This window comes from Rattus norvegicus, chromosome 6 (genome assembly GCF_036323735.1).
Source record: "Rattus norvegicus strain BN/NHsdMcwi chromosome 6, GRCr8, whole genome shotgun sequence".
Lineage (NCBI taxonomy): Eukaryota > Metazoa > Chordata > Mammalia > Rodentia > Muridae > Rattus > Rattus norvegicus.
Window position 1 is genome coordinate 107,550,745 of NC_086024.1, and position 26,338 is coordinate 107,577,082.

At 45.3% G+C, this 26,338-nt stretch overlaps 1 protein-coding gene across 4 annotated transcripts in view; it reads left to right on the forward strand.

Moving 5' to 3' along the window:
• The first annotated feature begins 19,824 nt into the window (after positions 1–19,824).
• The window catches only part of Sipa1l1 (signal-induced proliferation-associated 1 like 1), a 279,045-nt gene continuing 272,531 nt past the window's right edge, over positions 19,825–26,338 (forward strand). Inside the window, exons 1-2 of one of the 4 annotated variants that reach the window (XM_039111779.2) lie at positions 19,825–19,951; positions 20,463–20,523. The gene's annotated coding sequence lies outside the window, so the exon portion shown is untranslated. Of the gene's footprint in view, positions 19,952–20,001; positions 20,524–20,629; positions 20,850–26,338 lie in introns of those variants that run through there. The other 3 variants (NM_001389245.1, XM_063261545.1, XM_039111778.2) reach the window with 3 other exon arrangements.

Here is a 26,338-nt window from a genome sequence, read left to right on the forward strand (position 1 = left end):
AATGCGGATTCCCAGATCCTGCTCAGAGTTATTAGAGCACAATAATCAGTGTTTGAAGAAACCCTTGGGAGCAATAGAGATCTATCGTATGGATGGCACATCACCCACTATGTTCCCAGCAGACACTGCTAATGAGATCTCAAGAACTCTTTTCCACACAATGCCCAGAGTCACCACAAATCAATCAGCATTGACATGGCTGGCAAGCGCTCACTGCTGGAAGGTCTCAATTAAGCATTCCTTCGATTTCTTGGATTTCCGCTGCAGAAAGATTAAGGCCCTGCCAAAAGACGTTGAGAACCCTTAGGACAATAAGAAAGCAGGTTGGTTTCTAAACCTGACCGTCATCCCTGATGCCACACAAGAACTCTTGCTATAGCACGTGAAATTGCCCTCAAAAGTGCAGGCTTAAAATCTCGAGGGAAGGCTCTGACCAGCAAGCTCAACTTCAGTAGAATTGCTGCTGTTAAAAGCCTGAGACGTTATGCTAACCGCCCAGCTGAGAGAACATAACAGGCTCCTGCTAGCCACTTATCAATCCCCTAGCTATTTCAATAGGCCAGTTTTTAATAGAAAACTAGACCCCATCAAACTTTACATCCTGTCACTGACTAACTTTATCTTTTCTGATCTGTTGCTCTTTTCAAATATCAGTCCGTCTTTGTGGGAGGTGGAGATTTAAATGACTTTTCAATTGGACACATATTCAACAAGCCAACTAAAGAAAGTAAAGAGAAAACATTAAACATTTGCAAAACCCCATCAATGTACAAACATCAGGACCCAAGGAGAGCTGACTGCTTCGACCAATCATGTTTCATAGCTGAGCTATAGAGAAATATGCTGAATGGCAGGACCCATATTGTCTCTGTGTCATTGGTAGGAAAATGGATGGAATTGGAGATCATCATGCTAAACAAAATAAATTAGGCTTAGAAAGGCAAATGCCACCTGTTTTCTATCATGAGAAAATTAGTTTTTCAAAAAAGATATGAGGGGCTGGAAGGTATCTCAGAACTTAAAGTGCTCACCTTCCAGTCATGAAGGCCTAAGTTAGATCTTTAAAGCGCACGTTTAAGATGCTAAATGTCATAACGTCGAACTTGTAATCCAAACTTGGGGGAAGCGGAGACTTGTGGGTTCCTGGAGCTTTCTGTCTAGATAGTATCGACTATTGACAAGTTCCAGGCCAATAGAAGAGACCCTGTTTCAAAATAAAAAGGGAAGGGGCTAGAAAGCTGTTATGTAGAGATATAAAAGAGAGAATTGACTCCACAAAATTTTCCTTTGCCCTCCGTCTATGCACAGAGCCACGTGTTCCTTTCCTATATCACATAGATAACAAAAATACCAATAACTTTAACATTTCTAAATGTGGCTAGCACTTAAGGAATGACACGTATAGTTATCTTCTGGCCTCCTTAGGCACATACATACATGTGTGGGCATCTGTAAATACAAAGGATCAGCACACATAAACGTGTACATATATGTATGTAGGAAAGAAGAGAGTCTACAGCCATACCATTCTAACAGCTCCTGATCTTGGAAGCTAAGCAGGGTCAGACCTTGTCAGTACTTGGATGGGAGACCACCTGGCAATGATGGATACGGTAGTCTTAAAAAAAGATATGAAAGGGGGGGTATTTAGAGGGAGGAAGGGAACCAACCAGAGAAGTAAGGGAGAGAAAAGGAGTAATGGGGTTGAATATAATAAAATGTATGCAAATGTCATAATAAAATCGGCTAACTAACATAAAGCCAAAGGAAGTAAATTACTTCTCATCTGCTGGGTGAAAGAAAGTATTCTCACTCTTTCAGACAGACTGGTCCTTGGGCTGTGGGCACCAAGACTTGTGCAGGACATTACCATACTGCCTGTTTCCTTTTGATTGCATTTCTCCATTTGCTTCTTTTTGTTTCAAGAGAGAGAGAGAGAGAGAGAGAGAGAGAGAGAGAGAGAGAGAGCTAGTTATTATTTTTGGTTTAGAGATAGGGTTTCAAGAAGCTTAGACTGGCCTCCACCTTGTTGTGACTTTGAACATGGAGGCTCCTGCCTCCGTTCACCAAATCCTGGGGTTATAAGTGTGTGGCCCCCATGGCCATCTTCCTTTTAGATGGAATTTTAGTCAACAACACATCAACATTATAGAGTGTGGGATCAACCTATAATCTTTGCTTTTTTTTTTTTTTGTTGTTGTTCTTTTTGTTTTCTTTGTAAACCTATAATCAGGTTTACACTGTTTCTTTTCTTCTTCTTCTTCTTCTTCTTCTTCTTCACTATCTGTTGTGGTGTTTCATTATTCAATATCTGAAATGTGTGAAAGTTTCTTATTTAAAAATAGAACTTGAAAAAATGGGAGCTTCCTTTATCTCTGCCCATATTGTCCAATGCATTGAAGTTAATGTGTACAAACCTTCAATGAACGAGGCTACTTCCTCACTAGCATTTCTGACAGATGGCCACTGCTATTAGTGACAGCAGCTGATTATCTTGGGACTTTAAATATTCAAAGAATATTCAACATAAATTCGTAACTAGTGTTGCTTGAGCGTCGATGCATGCTGGGAGTTCTCAGCTAGAAGGAAGACTTGTGCTCAAATTAGCTGAGACTGTAACTCAGTCCAAGCTCCCACTCCAAAGCCAAGATGTCTAAATCAGAGCGTTGGAGTGAATGGATAGGGTATGTGAGCAACAGTGTCAGCCCTTGGGGGTTACAAGTGAACGCTAAGGAGAGGACATCTGTTTAGATTGTTGCAGTCTATGACTGGAATGCTGTCCAAAGAATGAGGCTGGCAGAAGCTAGGCGAATTCATGGTTCTCTTCATGAGTCCAGTGAGCGTCTGGAATGGAAGTCAGCTGTCTGAAGGTATAGATGACAGCTGTGGCGGGATGTACACGATGCTGCCTGAAGACTAATTTAACTCCTAAGCAAACCAGACTTTGGGTCTAGGATATAGAGCGATTCAGGCTCTACCATGATATACTGTATCATATCCCTCTAGCATTCTGGCTCTCTTTCCTCCTTGTCCTGGGCAGTCAATATGCCCAGGAGTGAACCCTCAAAATAACTAAGGTAATCATAGCACTCGTGATCCAGGCATCTTGTCTCCTTTGCAGTCATTGATGACAAGTGACCCAGCTATAACAATGAGGCAGAGTGGAAGTGTTTGGGGAAAGCACTTGAGCACTTGATTTTCTGTTAAAGGGCAGAACGGGCATAGCATTTCATCCTGCCTTGGCTGGCTTCGAATCTTGGAATCAGTGGCAGGGACCGACTAAAGCACAGAAACCCCAGCTCCACCATCATGATCCATGAAACTAACCTCAAAAGCTATGTATGTCTAACTGTTGCTGTGGAAGAGTTAGAACTCCTGTCCACGCTCTATCACTCGCCATGGAAAGCACTCCTAGCTGATGTCCCCCACCCATGATGGAAGTGAGCATCCTAACTGGTATCACACCGGGAGAATGGAGCTGAGCATATGTGTGCAGAACGCTCAGTGATAGCATTCATACAGGCAGACTGACAGCATGGTCTCTCCAATCCCATCTGAAGAGTGTTCGGAGATTACAGTTAGCTGAGGGTGACTAAGACATTAGAAACTAAGAGAAGCAGTAGAGTCTATTAGGGTGGACAGTGTTTCCACCATGGGCTAAGGAGCCCTCATACTCCATCCTTACTATTCTAGGCAGCCGTTTGGGGCTCTACATTGAGTCATAGTTAATTCCAAACTGTGTCCTAGCTCCTAGCTATATGATCTTCACAAAGCTCTTAAACTACATTACTTCCTAATTTCTTCATCCTTAAGATAGAGATAATATTAGCACACACCTTGTAAACATGTGTAAAAATGAACGCACTAACCCATGGAATGACTTCTACTCAATATTGGATACACAGTGTGATGACTGAATGAGAATACCCCCCCCCCCATAGGCTAATATATTTGAATGCTTGGCCCCTATTGGGTGGACTCTTTAGAAAGGATTAGGAGAGGTGGCCCTTTTTGGAGAAGGTGCTTCATGGGGTGGGGCTTTGAGGCTAAAAATGTCAACACTTGGCCTAGTCTATTCTTCCATTTTGCAGATAAGATGTAAGGTCTCAGCTACTGCAAAGCCACACCACACCACGCCACGCCACACCTACCTGCCTGCCTGCCTGCCCACTTGCACCCCGCCCGCCCGCCTGCCAGCCTGCTATCATACTTTCCACCATACTTCCAGCCATGATGGTTGGGAACTAACCCTCTGCAACTGTAAGCAAGCCCGCAGTTAAATGTGTTCTTTGATGAGTTGCCTTGGCCATGGTGTTTCTTCGCAGAAATAAAACAGGAAGATACGCAGTAATATTCAGTATAGGATAAAGCCGATGTGGTGGCACAGGCCTTTAATCCCAGCTCTCGGGAGGCAGAGGCAGATAGAACTCTGTGAGCTCAAGGCCATTCTGGTCTACATAGTGAGTTTCAGGGCTGCCAGGTACCACATAGAGAGACCCTGTCTTAAAACAAACAAACAAACAAACAAACAAACAAACAAAAACAAAAACACTAATTAAGGATATTTATTTTATTTTGAAAAGTAGCTAAGAATATGGACTTAAGAGTTGGAATATGTGAGTTCAAATCTTACATTTATTATTTATGGAGTATTAAACTTAGGTAATACTGAGTCTCCTTATCTGCCAAGTGGAGATAGGGGTACCAGCATCCTTAAAAGATAGTCGTGAGAATTTAATCAAATGGCGCACATAGAACACTCAACAATAACAAATAAATACTGCCTAACGCTATTAGTCAGTGTATACTGAGCACTATAAAGACTGTCTAGACTTAGCTCTGGTTATTTTAGCTTCTAAATAGCAAGTCAAGTCCAGCAGCGTGCACATAGTTCCAGCTACTGCATAGGCTGGGACAGTGTAAAAAAAACCCTGTTTAAAAAATAATTTAAAAGGGGCTGGGGATTTAGCTCTGTGGTAGAGTGCTTGCCTAGCAAGCACAAGGCCCTGGGTTCAATCCTCAGCTCCAAAAAAAAAAAAAAAAAAAAAAAAGAAGAGATGATGGAGGATCACCGGAGGAGGGGTGGTGGGAATAAGAGCTAGATTGAGTAGGGGTGCTAGAGAGAATGTGGAGGGAAAGTAGACCACCATTACACTCCACTTTCAGGAGACTGACTTAGACAATCTGTTCTTCCTTTCCCAGCTGACCTCACAATTCTAGGGCACATCAAGTATTTCAACAGTGTAACTGAAGAAAATTCACCGTGTGGAACAGTGTTAGTCCTTGTTTCCTAATTGCCCATTCCAACAAATCTAATGTTACCGAAGGATCATCTACAGTGCCCAGCCCAAGACATACATAAAAACAAAGGATTACAAGGAAGTGGGACAGAAGTCACTGGGCACTGGGTGCTGCCCATAAATGATGGCGACTAATGAGAAGACATGGGCACCATGTAGCTGCTGTCGTGTAGTTGTGCTTTTGTTTTTCGTATGAAATGTAGTTTCTGCTTTTGGAAAGGAATCTATTAAGAGTTCTTTGAAACAAACAAAGACATTTCTGTCTCTAGAATGAGAAAAACTGGCTTCCAAGACATTAATGAGAGACTGTCTAGACTTGTCCTGAATTGGCCATCAGATGCTGCCAAGCTCATGGCCAACCATCCCCCAAATACCCATAGACATGGGCACTGGGCCAGGCTTCTTGAGGTCTCCTGGTTGTGTCCAGCTCCCACAGCGGGCTCATTATCATCCAATAATGACTACAGAGTAGCCGCTAACAACCATGGACTGTCTCCACATCCCCTGCTTACATGTCCTTTCAGCAGCCTGGAATCTGGTTCTTTGACTTCTCTCTTTAGTCAAAGCTTAGCATCCATGCTGCCTTCTCCCACTACATGCATCCTCACAGATCACTCCCTCCTCTCCACTACAGCTTTGTCACTGTTGGGGACATGCACCTTCCAACTGTTAGGCTCCTAGGGTCCCAACTTCTCAGGTTCCAACCACCTTCTTTCTTTGTTTCTTTCTTTCCCACTGTGACTTGGGTGTCCCTGATAAAGAGAGCAACAGGGCAGAGCCCATCGATGCCCAAGAACATGGAACTCTGGGAATGACCTGGAGGTCAGTGATCTGAATGATACATCCCTGGGGGAAACAGTAACTCTAACCAACTTCCCCACAGTCAAAGCCTTTATTGTGCTTTTGCCTCAAGAATCAAGTTGTTGGTTAAAATCCGAGCATATTTTCTCAGACTCTCACTAGAAATCTCAACCCGTAAACTGTTGTCACCTATCTGTCTATGATGCTAAGTGACTTCGTGGCTCATGGCTCTGCTCTTCCTAGCTGGAAGGCTTCTGAACTAGAAACAACACCTTCTTTCATTTTCTCCCAGGGAGTGGAAGTGTGAGTGTCACACCTTTCCACTACAATACCAGCTCTCTGTTAACAAAGGTAAGCTTTCTCTCCTGTGTGATTGACAGGTTTTCTAAGAGTGGTAACACTGTATTTGCTCACCTGGAATCACATGGGATTCAGCCCACAATTGCTAAGCCCCCAGCTACAACCTCACAGCATGCACGACAGCTCTCCCTCAAAGTCGCCCTGATATTTACTTTTCCCTGTTACATCATAGTTCCATATCATAATTCATTTTCATGCTGCCGGACAGATATGAATTATGAGTGGCTACAGATCATCGGACGGTAGATTCTATCTTTTAAATTCTAACTTATTTTCCTAAAATTTATTCTACATTTTACTAGTATGTTGATTTCGGGGAGAACTTTGAAAAGCTCGCACACAAAATCCTATCGTATACCGGCTTCTCCTTTAGACGGTGCATTTCTTAGTGTCCAGGAGTGTGTTAACCTCTCTGGCCATATATTCTTTACTGGGACAGACAGGTGGCCAGTAAAGTTTGGAAGAAGTGGGACGTGCCGATTTCAGAGCTTGGGCCTAGAGAGACACATCTTTCACTTCCGCCCGTCTCTGGAAGCCCTACTTTAAGTCCCAGAAATACCAAGACTGCCTGACTGGAAAAACTAGCCTACATCAGGACGGCATTCGGACCATAGCTGCTAAGGTGCAGGTGTCTGGTTGAAGCCTCCAGACCACCAGCAAGATGCTCTTGGAGCAGGAGGCTCTCTCCTGGGTCGGCTCCCTTGTGGAATCACAGGTTACAGTAGACGGTTGTGTTAAGCCTGTGAGATTTAGAGTGATTTGTCACACGAGATAAACAAGAGAACAAAATCCTGGGGAGAGTAGCATCGTGTACGCGACTCTCCCGCTCTCTCCCCAGAGATCAGCTTTTATCCTAACAGCTATTCTCTCCTGACTGGGCTGAGAGGGAGCGTATGTGAGCAGGGTTTTTTTTTTTTTTGTTGTTGTTGTTGCTGTCATTTTAATTTTTAAATTAGAGCTGGCAGTAGCTAAGAATGCTGTGGTCCATTCTGTGTGTGTTCTCAGGCCATGCAGACACAGAGGGCCAGACCAACCTCAGGACATGAAGCTTGAGAAGAGAATTGTCTTTAGCATTCAGAACCTGAAGAAGATGAAACCCATAATTCCTTTTTCTGATTAGTGGAGGGTTCCACCACAGGGAGAGGTATGTTGCTGACAGAATGGACTTAGACGGAAATAAGATATGAATCTTATCACCTGTAATGATGACAGTTAGAACCGCGAGATTGAATGGAAATTACACAAGATAGAAACATTCTCTCTCTCTCTCTCTCTCTCTCTCTCTCTCTCTCTCTCTCTCTCTCTTTTTTCTTTTGTCACCTTCATGGCTGATACAAAGATATAACCTCAAAAGAAAAGAAAGAAACATGGGGGAGACGAAGACAAAGGATTCTGATCAATAGGAAAGATGACTGTGAAAAGTTAACCATTCAGTATTCACTTAGAGTTTTGGATTTTGGGACCTGGAAATCATGTTACAATGTTTTATGGATTCCCCCAACCAATTAATGAGAAGAACTTAATAATAAACTAACGACAAAATAATGGGTTAGTGTGAAAATTCTTGGGCAGGGTGGGAAGAAATCGCAGTATCCTTCCTAACACCTGACAAGTGATTTGACTTATTTTAAAGGTTTTCTTGCTGTAAAGTGAGATCTGTTTCTTCCATGAAATTGCTCGAGTTAGCAGGAGGGACAGAAAAATAGTGTAGAAAGAAAGGAAAGGATACGCGGTCATTAAGTCAGGGCATCTTTTGAGAAATTTCGAATAATCTTTCTCTTTCAATGCAATCTCTTTGTAAAAATTTAAGCAAATCGCTCTTTTATTTCTGCTACATATGCACGGATGATTAAGTGTGTATAAATAGCTCCCACCTGTGAGATGGCTCAGCAGTTAACAGAGCTTTCTGCTAAGCCAGAAGATCTGAGTTTGAGCATTGGGACCTGCATGACGAAAGGAGACAGCCAACTCCAGCAAGTTGTCCTTTGACCTCTTTACAGGTCATGGAACATGTGCCCTTCCCACACCATGCACTCACAGGCAATAATAAAATTAAAACCTCACACATAGAAATAAATAAATGTAACTTTTAAATTGAAAAACAAACAATCGTGGCTACATAGTAAAAGGGTAATAAAGGTACTAGGGAGATATACAAACAGAAATACTGTCTAAGAATTCTGTTGCTTCTGAGACAGGAAATAGTCCCACCCGAAGACTTAGGGTGTGTATCTAAGAGACTTCTTGTTGCTGTGACAAGATCAGTTTGTGACAGAACACCTCACAAAATCAGTGTGACAGAGGCAGGGTCTGCTCTCACAGTTGGCCATGGCAGAGCAGGGTCCTGAGGCAGGAGTGTATGGCGGCACATGGCATCCACAGTCACATGGCATCCACAGTCGGGAAGCAGGGAGAATTGAATGCGGTGCTCAGCTGGATTTCTCCTATTTCCCTTTTTATTCAGGCTGAGACTCCACAGCCTGTGGTTTCCTACCCGCTGTGTTAGGATGGCTCTTCTGACCTCAGATACCCCAAAGTGGAAACTCCCCCAGAGACGTGCCCACAGATTTGTCTCCGGGGTGGTTTTAGATCCTGTCAGGTTGATGGTCAGAGTCAGGAGGTCCTGAGGAATCCGTGTTTTGTAGAGAGCCCTGAACGTCAACCCATCGCTGCTATCACTACCTTGAGCTCCATCCATTGCACCACAAGAAGCACTGATTTCACTAATCATTACTGCTCATTTCATCATAGTATTAAAATGAATTAAAATTGAACATACTATTTCTCTTCCCAACTGCATGACAGTGTAGAGGAACAGAAACCTTTACACTATAATTCCTCTACACTGTATCTTTTTTTTTTTTTGCTTCTTTTTTTCGGAGCTGGGGACTGAACCCAGGGCCTTGTGCTTCCTAGGCAAGCGCTCTACCACTGAGCTAAATCCCCAACCCCTACACTGTATCTTTATTATGATTCTCCCTCCTTCTATCTCAGGAACTATCGTCCTGTCGTCTCCCCACACTTTTGTCCTGGCTTCTCCGTTCCATTTTCTGGAACTTGCCCCCAGACTTCCGGTTGCAGCTGACTGGGCTGGAGGTGGGCGGACACCGCACTTACAGCTGGTACCGTTGGGCTCTTTCCCTTCAGATATTTTGTAGTCGTAGGAGATGTTGTTTGGAATGAGTTCACGAGGTATTCTCCCTGCGTGGTCCAGAAGGATGTTCTAGAGAGGGAGAGCAGGGTGAAGACAGCTACAGAGGCGGAGGAGTAGCGGAGGTGTGTTCTTGGTGCTTGCTCCCTGCCGAGGGTATATTTTGGAAATCGAGGATAAATTTTTGTTCTTTTCTTTTTCAAACAAAGTTCTTGCTTTGTGTAAAGCTAATTCTGGTGGCCCCACAGATTCTAAAACAAAACAAAACAAAAATCCCCAAGAGGCAAAGGGGGTTGTGGATGGCTTCCAATTCATAGGGCCAACAACAAAACACGTACTATTTCATTTAGGTTTTGTTTGGTTGTTTTTTTGTTTTGTTTTGTTTTTTTTTGAAAAAAAGTACCTCAAAGTCAAGTGTGGTAACACACACCTTTAATTACAGCACTTGAGAGGCATAATCGGATGGATTTCTATGAATTGGAAGCCAGCCTGTTCTTCACAGTGAGTTCAAGGCTAATTAGAGCCACATAGTATTGACTTGTAACGTAAAAACATCATATCATCACCACTATCATCATCGTCATCACCATCGTCATCGTCATCACCATCACCATCATCATCATCTTAGATGAAACAAATCTGGAGAGGTTAAGAAACTTTCCCCAAAGCCAGACAGCTACTAAGGTAGAGGTGGGACTTGTGACCAGGTTAGAATGAATCCACCACGGTGACCTGTATATTCTTGGGTGGGACACTGGTCTCTCTATTCTTGCTCCGATACTGTAGAGCCAGGGATTCGAATGAGTTTGGTAAACCAGTCAAGTATCGTGGAGTTAGTCTTAGCTTATTGGTGGGACTGTGTTTTGTGCTGCTCTCTAGAGGCAGTAGGGAACAAGTAAAGTATTACTACCCTTCAGGCCTACCTGGAAGTTGGACATAGTTCTAAGAGGTCTTCAGGGTTTCCCTGACACAAAAGTTAGTGTGTGCTGGCCACACCAATGCAATGACTGAGATTCACTTGAACAATCATGGCTGCTACAAGACCATCGGGGATAGGCGCCACAACTAGGTCTTCATCCCTGGTCATCCTGCCAACACGAGCTGTGGTCATTCCTGATAGCCAAGGTTGTGGGGTGTAAGAGATGAGGGTGGTGATGGAAAACAGGAGTGATGAGGAGAAGAAAGAAATCATATTAAGAAAGTCGAAATGGGCTTGTGGAGGTAGCTCAGTGGGTGAGGTTGAGTTTAAATTCCATATATAGAGATCTAAGAATAACTATGCCAGCACTGGGAAGTGGACACTGGTGGATCATGAGAGCTCATTGGCCAATGAGCCTAAATAGTAAGCTTGTGGTTCAGTGAGAGACCCCGCCAAGAGGCAACGAGGCAGAAAGCAATAAAGGAAGACATCCAATACCCTCTTCTCTGCAGATGCACACATGCATACACTGTAACATGTGCATGAGTATGCACACACGTGTGTGCACACACACACAGACACAAACACAGAGACATATACAGAGACATACACAGAGAGACACACAGACACAGACACACAGAGATACAGAGACACAGAGACACAGACACACACACACACACACACACACACACACACACACACACACACACGAGAAAGGAGAGACCTTCAGAAACTCTGACCAAAAGTCCAAATGTCAGAATCTCAGATTTTTGACTAGGAACAACCAGACTTCCTGCCCCCGGCAAGCAAGGTAATATATTAGCATGCATTTGTCTAAAGGGGTGTGGTCTTGGTTTTCTAAAAAAGAAAAACAGAAAAAAAAATCTGTCCCATCTGAAATTACTCAGATAGTTGGCTAAAGAGAGAATCAAATTACAGTTCAGAATTGAAGTCTTCCTTGAGGTCTTGAGATTTTCTTGTAAGTTCACTGCGTACCTACCCCACAGTGTGTGTGTGTGTGTGTGTGTGTGTGTGTGTGTGTGTGTTATAGTGCACACAGCCAAAAGAAATAGTGTAAGATTGTATGTTGTGGATGTAGATACACAGCACACCGTGAGACTGTGTATTTAACATGTGCATGACCCTGGGGATCAATCCTCAGTTATGGAGGGAAAATTACATGTAGTGGCCTCAACTCTTTCTCACACTCAGGGGCTCCCGATCCACTCCCAAGTGAAGTGAGTAAGTAAGTGAAATGAGACTTTGTGGACAGTGACTTTGTGATGTGCAGGAGAAGTGGTACTGAGCTGTTATGTGGTCCTAAATACAGCTGAACCATTGGCCCGTACATTCTTCCCTCTTCTCCCTTAAAAGCTAGTAATGATGGCTCCTTGCTGTAAGAGCTCCTTACCGGGCTCCTAGACAGAAATACTCACTAGTTCCCACTCTCAGGAACACATGCCCTCATGCAGCGCTCTCCCTGGATGCTACCATGCAGGAGCAACTCCAGAGCCTCTGTTCTTGTGAGTGTTGTCTCTATTGGCTGACAATGCTACAAGACAGATGGGCCCTGGGAGGCCTCAGCTGACCGTGTCTGTATCACCAGCATGCCTCTTTTTGTTTCTAGGCATTTAGAAAAAACAGGGAAATAAAGAGAGAAGCCTTTTCCAACATCTTGTCTACCGTGAAATCAGATGAAAGGGATAAAGAGATATGAGTTGGCTGAGAGGGGATTGCCAACCTGGAATAGAATAGTCAAGCTATTTAAAACAGAGCAATGAGCTCCCTGAAAGGAAATACTATTGGAGAGATAAATAAAAAGGCACTGTTCAGAGATGCCTTCTTTTAAACATAACTGGGACAGCATGTACCGATGGCTACATGGAAATAAGTGGCGGAGGATTGGTGGGCTAGAAATTTCAGTCTTGCTGGGATTTTTATTGAAACCATATTTGTAAGAAATTGATTTGAACACAGTAATGTCATGAACAGTTTCACAGGACAAGGGCTTTAAGGGAAGATCACTGTAATATGGAAAGAAAGTTTTGTGCGTGCTGTAAGTGAAAGTGTTACCTCAGTGCAGTGCATGGACGACAGTGGTTGTTCTCTCCTTTGCACACCACCCCCTTCGGCACCAACTATGCATTTGTAAGTCCCTCGCCTTTTAGAGTTCTCTGCATCCTGAATATAAATCTGAGCACAAGTCCTTCTCTTCACAAATCTTTCAGCTCCTTAGGAAACAGAAGAGAAAGCCCAAGGCCCTTGCAATGTTGGTCCTTGGGGCTTTTGTCCTTCTTCTCTCAAAACCGACATTGGTGCCCAAAACCTGGGATGCTTCCCAGCCCCTGCTCCTCTGTCTTCATGGCTCTAAAAGCTCCTGGAGACTTCCTAATAACAAGTCGCTCGCTTTCAACAAGGGGAAGTAAAGGCAGATGAACTGCTGCTCCACCAGAGTGATAGCTGTGTGCCAACTTTGCTGTTGAACATCCTTCATTCATTCACTCATTCATTCATTCGTTCATTCAATAAGCATTTCTTTGGTGTCTTCCTTGTGCAGGAACTGCTAGACTGTAGAGATTAGGTGACATAAGTTTATTACCTAACATTTCTTCTTGAGGTCAGAAATCCCACGTGGCATTTACCTGCTTGAAATCAAGGCTGTGGGCTGCATTCCTGCTGAAGACACTTCAGGAGAGTCTGAATCTCCTGGGGGTTGTCCATATTTGTTGATTCATGATCTTCTTCCTCCATGATCAGCATGAGTTACATAGCATCTCCAACTGTCCCCATGGTTTTTTGTCTCTTTAATTCTGATTGTCCTCCCACCACCTATGAGGACCTTGTGATTTCATTGGCTCCCTTGAGCAGCCCAGGTACTTGAGAATCTGACACTGGAAGATCCTTTGGCCAAAGGAAGTTGAGGCCAGTAAAGGCAACATAGTGAGATTCGAACAAAGAAAAAAAAAGTGAGAGTCAAACAAAGAACCACCTGCATACCAAACACACAAGAGAAAACAGGAGCATCTAGAATTCTAATTCTATTTCAAGGTGTTGGGATCTGAATACAGATGTGTAGTTTCTGCCCCCAGGGGCCTCCCACTGTAGATAGATGATAAGCCAACCAACAGTTAAAGAGCAGAAAGCAACAGGAAGTTAAGGAAAAAAGGAATCTGGCAGGAACCTGGGAAGTGTGAGGTTGGAGCGACTTCTGTTAGGTCCTGGTGATCACAACAATCACGATAGAGGAGTGTCCAAGTCGCCTTTGGTAAGCCAACAAGAAGGAATCGAGCACGAAGAAACATGAGGAGAAGGCTCAGAAGTCAGCCAGGATGACGAGACCACTTCATATGCAGAGATTTTTAAAATTGTGCTGCCGGTGAGGAACCTGCCTCCCGTACCTTGGAGCACTGCCCCCACATAGCTAGAGCTGCACTTCAGCCCAATTTAGTGAAACTGTCCTCAGCCTGAAAACTTGAGCGTGTGGAGATGGTTCTGACTCTGTGGGACCTGGGGCAATCCGGGAAAGTACACTGCTAAGATACCACCTGATCCAGAGAAGAAGGCTGTGGGGGACTGTGGGGGGTGGTGGGGGGAAGGTTTTGACTTGCCTTTGCCTCTGTCCAAACCTCTTGTTCTGCTCCTTCCCTAGATAAGGGAAGGAGGCTCAGATCTCCTGTGAGAGAGAGCACCAGGGCTCCCGAGAGTGAACAGGCAGACATCAACCCAGTCACCTTCATACAGACTAAGGGAGCCCAGGGACTGAGTCATGCAGATGCTTGAGGGAAAGAGTGCTCCTGGAAGAGGGCTTAGCAGATGTGAGGCCTGGAGGCAGGAGCATACCTGATTAATGTATTTAAGGACAGCGGGGTCATCACTGTGGCTGCCAAGGAGGAAGTTGGAGAACAGAGTTCATCTTCTGTTTGTTGGTTCTACATTCCCGTGGATTCAAATAAGCATGGATCAAAGATATATTTACACACACACACACACACACACACACACACACACACACACAGAGAGAGAGAGAGAGAGAGAGAGAGAGAGAGAGAGAGAGAGAGAGAGAGAGTAATCAATGTCTTGGGACCAAGGAGAGGCAGGGGGCTGTGATCTGGATAGAAAGTGAATAAATAAATTGAAAAAAATTTAAAAAGAGAAAAAAAATGCCAGTGTCTTAGATACATACAGGCTTTTGTGTGTGAGGGGAGTCAGTATTTCCTAAACAATTCTGTATAAGACTCATATGTATTACACGTAATATGAAGAGGACAGTGATTTAAAGTGTTCTGGAGGATATGCATAAGTTATAAGCAGATTCTGTGCCATGTTCAATACAGGACCAAGAGTTTGTGTGTTCATGGCAGGGGATAAGGGTGGTGGGAAGGTAGTCCCTGGCCCCAGCCCTCTGATGTCAACTCAATATAATTCTCTAGATTGAAATGTGAGCTTTGTGTTTTAATATTATTTTCTTCAAGTTTCATGAGAATCTCTGGAAAGTTTCTTAGCAGCGAGGTGAGATGATCTGACTTATGTAACCTGGACGCTCTACATCAAACACGTAGGTCAGATATTAGTGGCAGAGAGCAGAGTAGGTAGGCTACATGGAGACTAACAGGGGGACACCATTGTGACAGTCTTGAAGCAGAGACAAAGAGTTCCCATGGGTGGAGAGTGGTTGCGTTCTGGACATGTTCTGAAGGAAGGGCCAGCAGTGTTTATTCATGGTTTAGATGTGGGCTGAGAGAAAACAGAGACGGTAAGAATGACATTAAGAAGTTTCCTCTGGGTTTCTGGAACTCTGGGAGGGCAGCATTAACTGGGATGGAGGAGACCATAGCACATTGGTTTTCGGGGGATACCTAGACCATGTAAGTTTTAGATGTGAGACGTTTGTATATTGGGGTGTTGAGTAAGGATATGGACAGTCTGGAGTTTGTGGGATGGCTGACCTGGAGGTATAAAATGGTAGCAGTCAGTATGTCACAGCCACCAGATTGCTAAGGTCTTAAGAGTCATCATCAGAGTGGTAAGGTCACCACAAGGTGAGAGAGAAGAGCCCGAAGGGAAGATAGATATCCACGGAAGTCTGAGACCAAAAGGCTGAAAGGTAGGACTCTTCACCTGAGGTAAGGAACAGAAAGAATTTCCAAAGGTGGGTCTGCTGGTTTCATGTCTGCTGCCGAGGGTGTGGACACAGAGCCGGGTGAGGACACAGAGTTTAGGATGAGGTTTCATTGCTGTTTCTGCGAATACCAGTTTCCATGGAGTGGCTGGTAAGAGGCTGCTCCTAACGACTGCAGGAGAATGGAAGGGAAGGGAGGGAAGGCAGCAGGGACCGAGCATGCTCTTCCCAAAGACTCTAGATTTGAAGCGAAGCAAGGGCAGACGTGGAATTTACCAAGGTACCTGTCTTAGTTAGGGTTTCCACTGCTGTGAAGAGACACCGCGACCAAGCCAACTCTTAAAAAGGACAACACTTAATTGGGGATGGCTAACAAGTTCAGAGGTTCAGTCCATTATCATCAAGTGGGAGCATGGCAGCATCCAGGCAGGCATGGTGCAGGAGGAGCCAAGAGTTCTACATCTTCATCTGAAGGTGAACAGGAGGAGACTGCTGTCTTCCAGGTAGCTAGGAGGGGGAGTGGGCCTCAAAGCCTACTCTCCCATTGACACACTTCCTCCAACAAGGCCACACCTCTTAATAGTGCCACTCCCTGGGCCAAGCATATTCAAACCACCACAGTACACATACAGAATGCCTGCAAATTACAGGAAAAATGCTTCAGGGACCTCGGACTGGCTCAGTGGGTGAAGTGCTCTCTGTAGTTCCAATCCTGAGAACCTATACAGTAGTGTATATCTGTAATCCCAATGCTTCTATGGGAGGCAGAGATGGGAGGATCCTGGAAGCCCAAGGGCAGAGCAGTCTGGAGTTTGTAGCCTAGCAATAAACAACAAAGAGACCTTGCTTCAAACAAGGTAGAAGAAAGGTGGGGACCGGTACCTAAAGCATCCCATTCATACGCACATGCAAAAGAAAGATGATTCAGTGGAGTAGGGAAATTCGCTGGTCTCAGCCAGAGAACGTATAGTTACAGAATCCATGTCCCTCAGTTGGAGAGGCTCGGAGTAGGACACAGGCAGGAAGTTAATCCCAGCTATGGTCTGAGAGGTTGCCGTGGTAGAAAGCAAAGCAGAGAGCCTGTATCCTGACAGGTAAACTAGATAGAGTGTGCAGACGCATGCTGGCAGGCGAAGTGTCCAGGAAGGCCGTGCGTTCAGCTTTTTCTATTTGCTTTGTTTCGCAGACGAAAGGAGCAAGGCCACGGGCAGTCACACTCAGTGGTTTGGTGAAGGAGAGCGCGTGATATTGTCTTTATAGAGTGGAGAGGGAAGCACGGTGGCTCCTCTGTAATTTAACAAAGGAAGTTAATTGATTAGAAAGCAAGTGTGGTTTCAGACGTCTAACGAGTACTTGTCTGTAGCTGGGAGAGTAAGGAATCCCACATTAGGGCAGGGTTAAACTACTTGAAGCTAAAGTAACAAACCCATCACTTTTACCCAACACTGGAATTTGAAATCTAGCGCCCTTCACCAGGGCCTCGTAAAAAGTACTGAAGAAAGTTAACAGGTTTGGCTAGTACTTGGGTGGACTGTTTCAAAGGGCTCTTTGGGATTCGTAAAACAGGTGGCCTTCAGAACGGTGCTGTGTTGGTCGGCCATTCTTTAAGGGTGAAACTGTTATATTACTGAGCAAGAACTGACTTAAAATATCCAGGGTGTTATGAAGGGTTTGATCCTTAAAACAAACAGATGCATGGGCTGATGGTGACATGAGGTGACTTGGTGGGTAAGGGACCCGAGGACTGGAGTTCAATTCCCAGAATCTACAGGGTTGGAGGCAAGAACGGACTCCTACAGATTGTGTGCTCTGAGTGTCTGACCTCCACATGTGCTCGACGGCATACACATGTCCACACCCACTCATGTGTGAATAAAAGACTTTTAAAAGATGCTTCAGTTCCTGCCATCCTATTTTTCTTACCTTCCTTCCTTTCCCCCCTTCCTTCCTTCCTTCCTTCCTTCCTTCCTTCCTTCCTTCCTTCCTTCCTTCCTTCCTTCCAGTTGCCTTGCTATAAGACAAAGTAATTCGGTTTCTCTTTTACTTGAATCGACATGTTTATTAAACAACAAGGAATCTACTCTAAGTTAGTGTAAAAGCCGACCACCAATAATGCCTTTTAAAATTATTACAGGTCCAATGTTTTTGATGTCTGTGCTGTTGAGACAAAAGAAGCTTGGATATAAAATTATCAACATGTAGCAAAATATAGTGCAAATGGCCTACTATAAATGAAACACCCATTTGCTTTTTTATTGTTCAATATAAAAGGGGAATATCTGTTATTTATTGGAAACTTTTATGGGTCTGAAGTGCTACAGAATTTTAAAGCTGTAATAACATGTGGGCTATCCCTCAGTTCTTACAGATGTAGTGTAAGAGACAGTAAAGTTCTCAAGGAGTCTCAATTATTAGTGGCACAGAACCCAAGCCCCCCTCTCTTGGCCCTAGCTACTATTTTCTAATCACTGTGCCACTTAAGTTCCTAAAACAAAAATGTTCAGGCATTTAAGATGAATCAGCAGGTAGATGAACTTGTGACCCAAGTTTTTAATTTTTTATTGGATATTTTTTTATTTACATTTCAAATGTTATCCCCTTTCCCGGTTTCCCATCCATAACCCCCCTTTTCCATACCCTCTCCCCCCTGTGACCCGAGCTTGATTCTCAAAGCTCACATAAAGGTGGAAGGAGAGAATGGATAACACAAGGTACTATCATACCTTTACACTCTTGTCCAGTCAGACATCATCTCCTCCTCCTCTTCCTCCTCCTCCTGCTCCTCCTCCTCCTTCTCCCCCCCTTACACACACACACACACACACACACACACACACACACACACACACCCCATTGCCACAGGTATCCCAAAAGTCTTAACTGTTTAAGTCTTCATATAGTAAGGTCCTTTAGGTTTCTATGTGTATGGGATTGAGTTAACAGTTTCCTCATATTGATATTGACATTTAAAGATCAATTTTTGGGGCTGGGGATTTAGCTCAGTGGTAGAGCGCTTACCTAGGAAGCACAAGGCCCTGGGTTCAGTCCCCAGCTCCGAAAAAAAGAACCAAAAAAAAAAAAAAAAGATCAATTTTTTAATGGTGAGTTCTGTTATACACTATGGAATCTATATTTATTCATCTTTGTTGACATCAAAACTTCATGTTTCTATCAACAGCAGGATATTATTTAGTAAAACAAAAATCACCACAGAAAAATTTCTCCAATTTAGAAATAAAATGAGATTTCAAACAATAGCCTTTTGGAATATATATCATGTCTATGCCTGGTGTTCTTGGAGGGTGTCAGGTCTCCTGGAACTGGAATTATAGTTGTTGGCCCACCAAATGGAAGCTGGAAATTGAACATCAGTCATCTGGAAGAGCCGCTGTGCTTTACTTAATCCCAGAGTCATCTGTCCAATCCCTCAATAACGTTTTGTAATCAGGTATAAAGGTATAATCTGAGGATTCATAATTTAAGTTTTGTTTCCTGTTCCCTTCTACCGTGAACCAGGTTTTTACAAAGAGAAAAGAAACATGTAACCACAGGGAAAAAAAAGATTGAAACAGAAACCAGAGTTTAGCAGTGTAAAAAACTTGACTGTGGTGCAGAAACTGACATAAATTCCAGGTACTCTTTGGGGTTGGGCAAAGTAGAGTGACTGTGGACACACAAGGACTATTACCTTCATTTTCAACAACAGACATACAGTACCTACTAGGGTACAAAGCCCGCTGAGAATACCAACATGAGTGAGCTACATGCGCAAGAAGCCATCTCGTGGGGGCGTTAGGATGGGGAAAAGAAAGCATAGTGCGGGGGCTGGAGATGAGATTACACAGGAAGGCTCATAAACTGAGTACATGGTGGACATTTAGAAGTAGAGAGATGCGCTGACTTCTAAAGCCCCAGAGCTTCTCTGGCCAAATGCTCCCACCTCCGAGAAGCAGGTCTATGGAAGCCCTGCATCCTCCTCCAGCCTCCCCTTCCCCACCGCTAGGCTTGGGGCAGCGGAGGAGGCAGGTGAAAACTGCACTCGGCTGTCGAGTCGTCATGACAACCAGAAGTTCAACGGCCCTCACTACCCGGCTTCCACTTCCCCCGGCCCGAGCTTGGGCTTCTAATCTCGCGAGACTTGCCTGAGCGCAGAACCCCGCCGCGGTGATCTCACCCGAGACTGAAGGAGGGAGGAGAGGAGGGAGGGAAGGGATGGGGCGGGGAGAAGGGCCAGTGCAGCGCCGCCACCGCCGGCAACTTTGTGAGCGAGTTCAGTACGTGCGTGAGCGAGTGAGCGGAAAGTCAGTGCGGCCCCGTGTCCCGGGGGGGAGGGAGGGAGGGTGGGCCCGGGAGACCTCCCGCAGCGCGCTCATCGCCGCCGTCCGGGACTCCCTTCCCGCGCTGTCCCTCCGCGGGTCCTCCAGTCCCGGTGGGCAGTTACCTGTCCCCTCCCCCGCGGCCACGCAACTCCCCTCCTCCCCCCACGGCGCCCAGCACCGTGTTCCGTAGCCCGGACTCTCCCCGGGCGCCGCTCGCTCGTTCCCCGGAGCCGGCGGGCGGGATGAGGGGTTCGGGGGTGCGAGCCGGGGTCCCGGCTTCTGCACAATAGTTGATGCCCCGGGACTAATCACTTCGGCCTCCGCAGCTCACGGAGTGCGGCCGCTGCGGGGACCTCCTCGGAGCGAGGCTGGGGAGCTGTGCTAATCCTGCCCGGGCGGCCCCTTCGCCCGGCGCTCGGAGCCTCAGATCTCCACAGAGGAGGCGGCGAGCGAGCGCGCCCCGACCGTCTGCACGCTTTCTCTTTCTCCCCAGGGAGAGCGCGCGGACGACGCGCCCCGGACGCGCGGCAGCACCGGGAAGCCCAGGCCAAGCGGTAAGTGGCTCAGGAGGGCAGGGCTGGGGGGGGGCGGGGCGGCACTACTGACAGTCCCCCCCTCCGCCCCCGGCTTGGGATTCGCGGTCTGGAGCTGGACGCTCACAGCGGCTGAAAGTTAGATTTCCGATTTAGTGGCGTGCTGGGGATCGCGGTCCCGGCGGGGGCGAGTCTGCACTTCACCGCGCACTGCGCGCGCGCACGTTCGCCCCTCGGGATCCGGATCGGCACCCCTAGAGGCCCGGATCCCCGCATCCCCGCCCGGTGGCCGTGCTTACCCTTCGGCTCCGGGCTCCTCGGAGCGATCCTTCCCCATCCGTCACTCGGTGAGCTCTTTGCAGGTGTGCTGCAGGGGCCAAGGCCCAGTGGGTTAATGGTGGGGAAAGGAAAGATTCGGGTGCGGGCTCAAGGGTGTTAATTTCTCTCCTGGGAGATCCTGGGGACTGAGATGGGGTTGGGGGATGCTCCAACCTGCGTTCCTTGGAGGAAGGAAACCGTCATAAGGTTGGAGAGGCATGAGGGTGCTGTCTGTATACAGAACTTTTTCTTTCCTTGCCCTTTCCAACTTCGCTCCTGACCTTAAAGGCAACTTGCCAGGTTCATAAGTCGCTCCATGGCATTTCAATGTGGGCAAGCTATCGCGTTGGGCAGATTGAAATTTCATCGGGGCTCACCGAGTCCAAAACCAGAGGCACGGGAAATAGCTAGCTTTCAAGGGAGGTGTTGTGCCGGATTGTTGGCATTCCTCTTGGAAGGGGAAGCATTGGGGACAGGTAACTCGTAGACTGCCTTGGTGCTTTATGGATTTGATTTTTTTTTTTTTTTTCTGATGGCTAGTTGAGAGGCAACCTTCACTGAAATTCATACTACCAAGCCGGTGATGCGATGCAAATTTCAGAGGGAGGTGTCGACTCTCATCAGGTTCCAGGTCTATCTGGATGAACTGGGGTTGGCGTTTCCTCTATAAATCGAGCCTTTCATGTTGAAACTCTGACTCAGAGTCTTAAAGCCATTCTTTTTTATACTAGTACTCTGTGGGAGTGAAGTGTTAACTTTCTCCTTTCTCGAATGGAGTATCTCCAGAGCAAAGGTTCTTTGGCTGATCCTTTTGGACAGCCACAACATAAAGCCCTCCGGGATTGCTCCAGCAGTGTCGTTTAGGCACAGGAATGATTTTCTGTATGTTGGTTTAACGACTTTCCCATATCCTCTTGTCCTTTCTCCAACACTGCAATTAAGCTGCCTTTACTGGGGTGGAAAAAAAGCTGATAGGATTATGCAAAGCAGTTAAAAGGTTTAAGTAAAGCAGTTGATGGCCACTGATGTGTCCACCTCTAAAGTGACAACCCAGTTATTAACTAGAATATTATTTCTGAAGCATTTTCCCATGAAATATGTTATTGGCACGAAGGCATTAACAACAGTGATTTAAGATAACCTGGGTGACAGCTTGAACATAAATGGTTGGGGCAAATGAGATATTTGGAGTGGTGACTTGCTTCAGTGTCACAGAAGACTTTTTTCTTACCTCACTCTTAAAGAATTCTTGAAATTGACTATCATTAATTAGGTTTTTCCAGCTGACAGAGAAGGAACGGGTTTAGCAAGTGGCTGGAGACAGTAGTAGGTGTAGCTGTTAGTGTCTCCACAGTTCTGGGACTTCACAGCCCTGGGGCCGCGCGCGGGACTTGCTGTGTTTGACTGTCAGGCAGTTTTGTCACTAAAATGACATTCTGAGATTAACTCTTCTTTTGACTCAGTTCTTCAGTGGTATTTCCTTTTATATTTATTCCATATTTGCTTTGAATTACGTGTGCAGTAATGGTGTTGTTTCCTCATTTGAAAACAATCTCAAAGCAGCGTTTGAAGCGCTTCCTCACACCTGAGTGTACTGTAGCTTGAGGACGGCTTGAGATTAACAGTTATGCAGACTCTGGGGTCTTGGTTAACTGAGGTAAGGTGTGCATATGTTGTGCTTTCAGTTGCACTGTGAATTTTCAGTCAGTGACTTTGAAAATGCTCTCTGAGAGCACAGAGAGCAGCATTAAGTGGACCCCAACTCAGATCTGACTCTTGGCTGACTTAGTGGAAGGTTTATGTGGTAATAAGGCCTGCTGTCTCTTGCCTAGCTGTATTGTTTTTAGCAAAGGTCCAGTCATTGCACAAATGGTCTGACTTTTAATGAAGCTTTTCGGGTTCCTTTTTAGATTTGAACCTTTTGCTTCACTGGCCAGATTAGAATAGCCCCCCTCCCTTTTCTCAAACTCTGATGGACTAGCTTCTTTGTTTCCTTTCACATTGCAGAAGCTGAATCTCAAAATTGGAAAAAGAAAATTTCCCTCTAATTTCCCTGTAATTGTAACCTTTTGAGCCTTGTGAGGCAAACAGTCTTTACAGAGTGCCACCAGCAGAGGCATTTTCTCTTGGTTTCTGGGACTCTAGCACTTAGCAAAATCATTCTTGGGCTTAGGGGACTGTTGGTCCGTCGACCATGGGATCCCATCCACATCTGAGGGTGTGAAGATACCCCATGTCCAAGATTTTGCATATGAGGAGTTTTGATTTTTCAACTTATTTAAAGGATTCAAATTACTTTTCTTCAGAAGTTGTGGATTTCAAATACCTACTCTGCCACTTTCTGGCTGGGATGACCTTAAAAAATAGCTGTACCCCTTTCCCTGTCTGACACTGCAGGGTGAGCACAGAGCTGTGCACCACTTTTGCTACAGAAGCCAACCAGAACATGGGTGTGAATATACGCCGTAGCTGAAGTCTCTTTTGCCATTGCATTTTGCTGCCTCTGGATGAACAGTCATGGGTGACTGAAACTAGGAGTTTGAGCTGAGTTCCTTTGGCCCAGCTTTCCCAGATTGCAAATGAGGTGCTCCAAGCCCAGGGAGTTGACATCCTTCGTATGGCATAAAGCTAGATATAACCAGCATTCAGGTTAACCAGCCTTCCTGATTTAAACATGTTCCTGTGTTTCCCCTTTTGTTCTTTTCCTGCTGACCATGTTGAAGTTAGTTTATGATCTCATATTTAAGCCTTCAGTGATTATTAAATAAAAGGGAGAAGCAAAACTGAAGGAAAAAATATCTACATTAAGGTTGAAAAGTTACAGAAGTAGCATCAATGTCACGTATGGTACCTAAGCTTTGGAGTTACTCAGATAGCTAAGTTATGGAAAAGGAATCCTAAATTAAAGTTGTTGTTGTTAATGTTATTTTACAGATAGCTTTATCACCTTAGTGTCCTGATCCTCTTTAGGGACATTAAATTTTCTTGCTGTCCATCATTTCTTTTCCTTAAGTTTATTTGGGGAAGAAAGGAGTGTGAGCCGTGGGAAGGCGGAACAATTGTCCTGGAGCCAGCTTTCTAACACAGGTGATTTGAGCAAGGGACAGAATGTCCCCATGCAGTTTAATTTGCAACTAGGTCTGTAATGAAAAGCATCTGAGCTCATCTTTTGAGGGAGAGAACACTTCACCTTTTCATCTCATCCTGCATCTTCTAAGGTGACCCAGGTGCAAAGAGATTTTCTTTTGGGACAGGGTTTCACCCAGTGCGTGGCCCTGGCTGGCCTGGAACTCACCATGTAGATAAAGCCGTCCTTGAACTCACAGAGATTTGCCTTCCTTTGCTTTCTGAGTATGGGAGTGTGTGTGTGTGTGTGTGTGTGTGTTTAAAAAAACAAAACAAAACTAGAGAGATGAGCCTAAAATGGCATGGAGGGCATTAGGGTCGTGGAGGTGCACCTTAAGGAAGGTGACAAGTTGCTTTTGCAGGCCTAAGATGAGGGCTTCCAGCTGATGGGTTCTAATTGGTTACTTACCATGCTGCAGGTCTCTCTCTAATTAGATTTGTAGTATGCCCAACTTGAAGTTGTGGGAAATAGGTAATTACATAATGTTAGATGAGAGGCTATGCTTTCTGAGGAATGCTGGCTTGGAGATGGAGAATTGCTGGTTTTTATAAACTCAGAGACTGCTGGGGCTGAAAGGACATCTAGCCATAGTTTCCTGAGGTTCCTTCTGACTTCCCTGAGCTGAGCCGTTGATCCAAGTTTGAACAGGTGTGGTTATTGATTGTTTTGTGGTTCATTCAGAGCTTTGCTTCCTTTTACAATGAGTTCTGATCTCAGAGGATTGCTATTGAGAAATTGAAAGCAGAGGGCTGTGTGCCAGCCGCTCATGTTTCTGCAGCCCGGGCGGCTACTATCACTGGGTTCTTTATTTCTTCTTAGGCCCTCACCTTCTACTTCCTCCTCATCCAGGACAGAAGGCCCAGGGTCTCACTGTTGGTAGGCAGTGCTCTACCACAGACTATACTCTCAGCTCTGATAGAGTCTTTTACCTGAGCCCCCGATATTACCTTCCTGTGATTAACGCTTTCACATAATGAATGGTAGATCTCAGCTTGGCATGTTGTGAGCCTCTTGCATTTCTTTTCGTGTACTCAGAGAAGTAGTTCATATTGAGCTGTCTTCAGGGAAGAGTCTGTTTCTTCGGGATACTGGTAAAAGGATGCTCAGGATTTTTGCTGTCCTACTGTTTGAGTCACCTGCGTGTCCCTAGCACTAAGTGGGAAGTTGGTATCTTCTTATATTCTCACGAAGAGCAGAGTTGAGGGCTCAGTGGTGTAGTGGACTTGCTTAGCATTTGTGAGGTCCTGAGGTCAAGCCCAGCATTCCTATCCTCCCTCCCCCTGAGCAGCCTCCTCATGACTCCTGATCTGTATACTGCTGGACTGCTTGTCCCCAGAGACGGAGACAGACAGCTGTCTGCTCTTGAATGAGCTGATCATTTACCATCCTTCCCAGCTTCACTGAAACTTAGAGGAACTCACTAGTCAGCCTCCTGGATTCCAACTTCTAAGTAGTGTGTGTGTGTGTGTGTGTGTGTGTGTGTGTGTGTGTGTGTGTGGTGAAGGGGGTGGGGGTGTAGTCCCTAGCTCAGTTGTGTGGGAGAACTGTACCCAAGCTTGAATGTAGTTCTCAACCCTGACTCCAGTTAGAGAAATTCCTGTGGTACTTCACAGTTTATTCTTATTTTAAAATTAGGGCCTTAGTGCTGAGGTGCAGTGAAAGGAAGGCTACTGATTGCATAAGGAAATCCTGTTTCAGTCGGGGAGAGTCCAGAGTACTAGTGGGGTCTCAGAAAGGCTTGTTACAATCTAATGCTTGCTCTTCTGGGATTGTTCTGGAGCTGTCTTCAAAGTACTGTGTAGCTGAGGCTGCTTGGGTGGGATGTGTGCTGGGGGGAGACCATGAGGAAGGCCATGGTTACTGCAAGGTCCAGGTCAGGATAGCCAGGTAGGTGTTGGAAGACACTCGGTAGGTGATTATGTATGTCTTGCTTCCTTCCAAAGTGATTTTGTATGATCTTTGGATCTGTGTTTGATAGTCAGGTGAATATATAGCTCTCTGTGGTCATGGAAATTTCATTCTGGATAGATGAAAGACGAAAGAGAATAAAAGAGTTCTGTTTATTGAAAAAGGTGGTTTAGAAGGAATCTAGAACTGCTTGCCTACACGTAAGGGGACATCAACTTGGTAATTGTGTGGTCCACTTAAAACAGTATAGTAAAAACACAAGTATATATGGTTTGGTGGTTTTAAGTTTACTCACCTTTTTGTGACATAGAGCTCTAAAATTGAAAAAAAAAAGTTTTGTATCCGAAACTGTTCATCAGACAACTTCTACTTTCTTTTCCCTCCTACCCCAGTCCCTGGCAACTGCCAACTTTTTGTCTTTCGATTTGGTTATCCCCTCTTCCCCCAAACACCCCTCTCACCCCCCGCCCCCCAACATCACAC